We start from the raw sequence: 5,998 nt of genomic DNA on the forward strand, positions 1-5,998 counted from the left end.
CTACTTGTGATCTCTCTCTGTCAAATAAATAAAAAATCTTAAAAAAAAAAAAAGATGGCGGTAAAATTCACCAAGTGCCCAAAAGAATCCGGTTAACTTGTCACACCCATAGGCGCAGGTGTCTCTGTCTAGTGGTTTTCAAGGGCAGAAAATCTTCCTTGCTGGGCGGGCAGGTCCGAGCCCCGCCCGTCGGCGCCCCGCCCACTCGGAGATGACGACCCAGGCGGCTGCGTGGCCCCGGCGCGGTTCAGTCGGTCGCCGCCTCCCCCGCAGCGTTGCTCAGCGCCTCCGCTCTGCGCCTCAGCTCAGCCGGCGGCTCCGCTGGGGCTCGATCTCGGCCGCTTCCTCTGCCTCTCCCGGCGCCGGCCGCGGGGCTCTCTCGCCTCCGCCGCCCGTGGAAGGAGGGAAGGTGGGCGACGCCGAGCGGCTTCTCCGGGACAGAGGTCCAGTCCCTCTCGGCGGGAGACAGGCGCCCGTTCTGCTTCGCGGCCGCCGGTTGCTTCGGACGCCGCTCCGCGCCTCCCCGGGAACTGCCCCGGCTCGGGGTCGCGATGGAGCCCACGGCCGCCACCACGCTCACGGGGCGCTCGCGGCCCCTGTTGCTGCCGTTTCTCCTGCGGCTGCTGCGCGGGATCGCGGCGGCGCCGGCCGGGTGGGTCGTGGGCGCGCCGCGCGGCGGAGCGGAGACAGGTGAGTCCCGGGAACTTGGGAAGCTTGTCGCCGGCGTGGGCCGCCACCCCCCACCCCACCCCCGCCAAGTCGCGGCCGCCCGCGGGCTCCTTGCCCGCTCCGCGGAGTCCGCCGCCGGGACTTTGCCGCCCTGTGGAAAAGAGGAACCTGGGCGACCACGGACTGCCCGGCTCTGGGCGCTGGAGCGGGGGAGGGGGGGGGGGACAGGCCGCCGCGGGGAGTCCGCTGTCGCCCCCGCCCCCGCCTGCCCCCTCGGGGAGCGGGAGCCCAGCCCTGGAGCCCCGGGCTGCGTTCAGGACAGGGCGATCGCGCAGGGCCGGGACCCCGCACACCCCCGCGACTCTGGCACTGAAGCAACTTCTCCAGGAGTCACCACCCCCGCCCCTCCAGAGCTCCACCTGGATATACTTTGTGGACCTTTTAGGGTTTTTCTGTTTGGGGCGTTTTTCGTTTGTTTTGCTTCTATTTTATATCATTCTGACTTATGCATTTCTCTGAGCCTTGTGATCCCTTCCTCTAGTCTCTGCTCAGAAAATTCTTGATAATCTAGTCAGTGCAACAGGGGACAGGCCTTTCTTCACTTTACCTGGACTCATCCTTAGAGCTCATTAGGGCCATCTCCTGGGCCCTGTGGAATCCTGTGACCCATGGTCTTGAACTCTCCCTTCTCTGACTTTGGATTCTATCCTCACTGTCCCTACCCTGCCCCAGCTCCTAAGGAACAGCCCCCTCCCTGCCCCTCATCTTCCTACAGGACACTGGCCTGTGTCCTGACAGTCCTGTGACATGCAGGCCTCCTCTGCTATGGCCAGGCTGGCCTGTGTGTGCATTGGGTAGAGTGACTGATGCAGTGTTTGGCCTGGTAGGCCCGGGTTCCCATCTGGGGATATGTGGCTTCCTGCTAGGCAGAGGTATCCTGATCCTATCCCAAAAGGGGAAGGACGCCAGCCTCTACACTAGGGTGAGCCCCTGTGCAGGAACAGTCCTTGCTCCTTCTTCCACATGTCCTATTGCTGTCACCTAGATGGCAGAGGGGTGCCTGCTGCTCTTTTTCTTCCAGCACCAACCTCCACCTGTGTTTTTCCTTCCCAGATGCTCTCTTGCTTTCCTACAATTTCTCCATCACATCTCAGGCCAGGCCTGGACAACCATGGTGTGAGATTCAAGGCCAGGTCAATGGAAACGAGTTTCTTTATTATGCCTGTGGAAGCAAGCGGGCCATACCTGTTGGTCCTTAGGGAATGAAGCTGAAGGACACAGCATTTTGCAACACACAGATGGAACCTCTGGAAGACCTGGGGGAAGAGCTCAGAAAGAAACTGCTGGACATCAAAGCAGAGATTTTCACTGAGAGCGGTGAGTCCGAAGGCCCAGGGCAGAAGGAGAACACTTTGGCAGGGCTGGGGAGCTATGGTGTTCATGTAAAACTTGAAAGTGGGTCCCAGCAGCCAGGGCAGACAGGGAGGCTGGAGCAGGACCAGGAGAGCGGAAGGGGAGCAGAGGAGTGCGCAGTAGGCGGGGCAAAGGATTGGTCAGGTCCAGAGGCTGACCTCTTTCCCCTGGTGGGGGCGGGGGCAGATTCTCTCACCATGCAGGGCAGGCTCATGTGTGAGCGTGGGGCCCACGGACACAGCAGAGGATCCTGGCAGTTTGTCTTCAATGAGCAGTTAACCTGCCTCTTTGACCCGGAGAACAGAAAGTAGATAGAGATTCCTCTTGGAGACCAACAGGTTAAGGACACGTTGGACGGTGACAGAGAGCTGACCGAGCACCTCATGAAGATCGCGATTGGAGACTGTAAGAGATGGCTCCAGAAATGGTGGGAGCACAGCCATGAGACGCAGGAGACCACAGGTAACTAGAAGACTGGATGGAGTGCTGGTCCTCTTGAAGAGATTGGCCGACCCCACCATACTCTGTGTGTGTGTGTGTGTGTGTGTGTGTGTGTAATGATGCATACATGATGAGTTGTTCTTGGGAGTACAAGGGCCACTAGTATGTTCTAGTATCCTTCCTTTCCCTGCTCACCTACTGGCATCTCTCCCTACTGCACATACCTTTGGTTCTCTCTCTGTGGATTTCTTGCTGGCCCCAACCTGAAAGCCTCATTCTGTTTCCAGAGATTTACTTCTTACTGTTCCCTTTTCTGAGTCTCATTGTTGTTTTTTGTCTCCCCTGGTCTCTTTCTCAAAATCCTTCAGTGCCAGGTGAAATGTCAGCTCCTGATAAGATGTCTCTGTCACCATCCATACATGTCCCCTCCTCTTCTGTCACAGCAGGAGTGACTGTCTATATGGAAAGCCTTGCTTCCCCATTAGCTATATGATCTGCATGAACTGCCCCCTCTTCCATCCCTAGGACCAGTCACAGGGGCTGCCACAAACATGGCAGAAGGAGGACATCTGGGCTGTAGGATTACGTGGGGCAGCAGCAGCTAAAGACTCATGCCCCCAGTTTGGGGCTCCAGATCAGGGCTCTCACTACTGTGTTTCCATTTCAGGAGCACCGGCCACAACACTGCATGTAGTCCGGGTCAAATGTGCAGCCATCAGGCCGATCACTTCCGTCCTCCTTGTGGTCCTCACGCATTCAGTCTTCCTTGTTGTCCAAGGCATAGTCCTTTGAGTAACAGGTACTGTGGGCAGAACTGAGTCAGAAGTGAGAGGCAGATGGCCCGAGGTGAGCACAGAGAAAGGCGAATAGCCAGCCCTTGTCCTATTGCCTGAACCTTCTCACCTGAACATGAGACCAGATATGTTGGGCTATATTAGCTTCTCCCAAGAAAGAGAATCATCAGGAGCTGTTGATGTAGAGGTTGAAGTAGATAATTATTATAAGGGATTGGCTCATGACTAGGGGGTCTGTGAGCTGGAGAGACAGGGAAGCTGGTGGTGGGGTTTCCAGCGCAAACCCGAAGGCCTGAGAATTAGGGCATCTGTGGTGTAAGTCTAGGTCCTGGTCCAAAGAACCAAACACCAGGAATGCTAATGACCAACACTGAGGGCAGGAGAAGGATGGCCCAGCCAAACTGAGAGCAAAGTCACCTTTCCTCCACCGTTTGTTCCATTCAGGTCCTCGTGGATTCGATGAGGACAGTCTTCTTTACTCAGTCTACTGATTCAAATGCTCATGTCTTCCAGAAACACTCTCTACACAGACCCAGAAAGAATGTTTTCCCAGCTATTGGGGGGTGTCCCTTGGCCCGTCAAGTTGACCTACAAAAAGAGCCGGGACCAAGTTCTCACATGCTTGATAGCTGTTACCTGGGCAAGCTTGGCCTTGAGCTCTGATAGCGCCTTGCTAAGCCTGGTGGGAAAGCACAGGGCTCCCCAACCCCAAACTTTCCATCCTGTTTTTGCTAGAGGGATTGAGCAAAATCAGGCCTGGCTCAGACCAGCTTTTCACCTAGGGTGGCACCCAAGTAAGGGCTGGTGTGCAGACAATAGGAGCAACGGGCATGGACAACACTCTGGTTTGGGAGAGAGCAGCAGGTGACTGCACATGATGTGTCCTAGGGATGGGGGACCTCTCCATGCTGCGTCAGGAGAGGGGACTGTGTCTGAACCAAAGAAGAGGGGTGGGAAGGCCGTTGCCCACCCAACCAAAGGCTGGCTTGCAGGGCTCTGCTCCCATGCTACTCGGCTTGGGTGGTGGCAGCTAACCAGAGCGCCCATGGGAGAGGCTCTTCATGATGAGATTCGAAGGCCAGAGCTCCAGGGTCCCCTGGGATACTTGGCTCAGCCCTGGTGCTCTCAGAACCTGGCAGCTCGGCTCTGCAGAGCCCAGAGCCCCAGCCAGCTGAACTGCCCCTGCCTTGAGCAGAGGTGCCTCAGAGTGCCTCAGGAGGGGACATTGAGCTGCTGTTAGAATGGGATGCTGTCTCCTGACCGGACCAGGAAAGGGTGTGGCAGGGCAAGGACAGTCACACTCAGACCTTGTGTTCAGCTACCAAGGGGAGGAGAGGCTGATGACAAGGGAAGATGGATCTTTGCCTGTAACCTTCCCCAAGGCTACAGGAACCAGGATCCAGGTCCCTTTCTGGGTAGGGCTCCCAGCCACTCTCTTAGGTCTTCTCACCTGGCCAGAGGGGGGCCAGGATCTATGTCATGGGAACAGAGGAATCATTGGTGGCTTTAGTCTTGAGCCTAGGTGTTCAGCAGTAGGGCCTGGATCTGACTGTTTTATGGTAATGAGGGAAGAGTTTGGTCAGGCTGCTGGACCCAGGGGTTGGGTGTCCCAGGGTTGGGGGAGGGGTGGCTAGTGTATGGTGATACTTGACCCTCAGTGTGAGCTGGGCTTTGAGCCAGGCAGTAACTGGGGAGGAAGAAGCCCAAGAAGACTGACCCAAGATTTTCTCAGCCACTGGAACAAGCTCCTGTTTCTCTTTTAGAGGCTGAAGTTGCTAAGGAAGGCCTGAGGATCTGCTCTCCTGCACCTGCTCTCCCTTCTGATGAGTGGCTTCTACCTGCTGTCCATGTGCACCAACGGGACCTTTGATCCCTGTGGTGAAGGGGGAATCCTCCAGTCCTCCAGGAGATCATGATTATGGTGGAGATGGAGTATTTCCCTGCCTTCATTCTCGGTCATGATGACCCACCTCTGCACTTTTTCATAACTTGGATGCTCTGGTGATTGTAAGGACCTATTTAGCCAGAGCGACTCCATCTTGGGTAAATAGCCATTTTGTTATTTCTGCAATAAAACTTAAATTGACCCTGCCCTCCCCCAGAGAAACTTACTTAGAAACAAGTCTGGGAAACCAGTGAAATGTAGTCGGCTACTTCCTGATAACAGAGCCCAGAATACAAGGACGAGTCAGGCCAGATAGAGACATCTAATCAGTACAAAGTACTGTTTGTAACAGTGAGAAGGTCTTGCCCAAACCTAAATGACTCCATCTTGGGAAGGACGACGATCTTATTATTCACACTGAATATGTTAACTGACTAAGCCTTCCCAGAAAGTACTGTTTGTAACTGTCCTAGTATGGAGTAATCTTGAATAACACGTCACCAGACTGGATGAAACTAGCCAATCAGCAAGAGACACACAAACCCAGTAGGTTGAGATACCAAAATATGGGTTACTGTTTTACCCAATAAAAGGTAGCCTGTAAGATTGGAGGGGTCACTTTCTTCAGAGACAGCCCTGGCCAGTCAGTCTGACTTCTAATGCTTAGCATAGAATAGAGCTTTGCATAACTTTCACCTTATCTCAGTCTCATTCCCCTGGCCAATCAGTCTAACTTCTAATACTTATCATAAATAAAGCTTTAAGTAGCTTTCACTTTGTCTCAGTCTTGTTTCAT

The 5,998-nt window shown here is 54.9% G+C and overlaps 1 pseudogene; it reads left to right on the forward strand.

Annotated features, from left to right (window-relative positions):
- Positions 1-374: 374 nt before the first annotated feature.
- LOC125102726 (UL16-binding protein 1-like) lies at positions 375-5,398 on the forward strand (annotated as a pseudogene).
- Positions 5,399-5,998: the final 600 nt, after the last annotated feature.

Source organism: Lutra lutra, chromosome 6, assembly GCF_902655055.1.
Source record: "Lutra lutra chromosome 6, mLutLut1.2, whole genome shotgun sequence".
NCBI classification, from domain to species: Eukaryota; Metazoa; Chordata; class Mammalia; order Carnivora; family Mustelidae; genus Lutra; species Lutra lutra.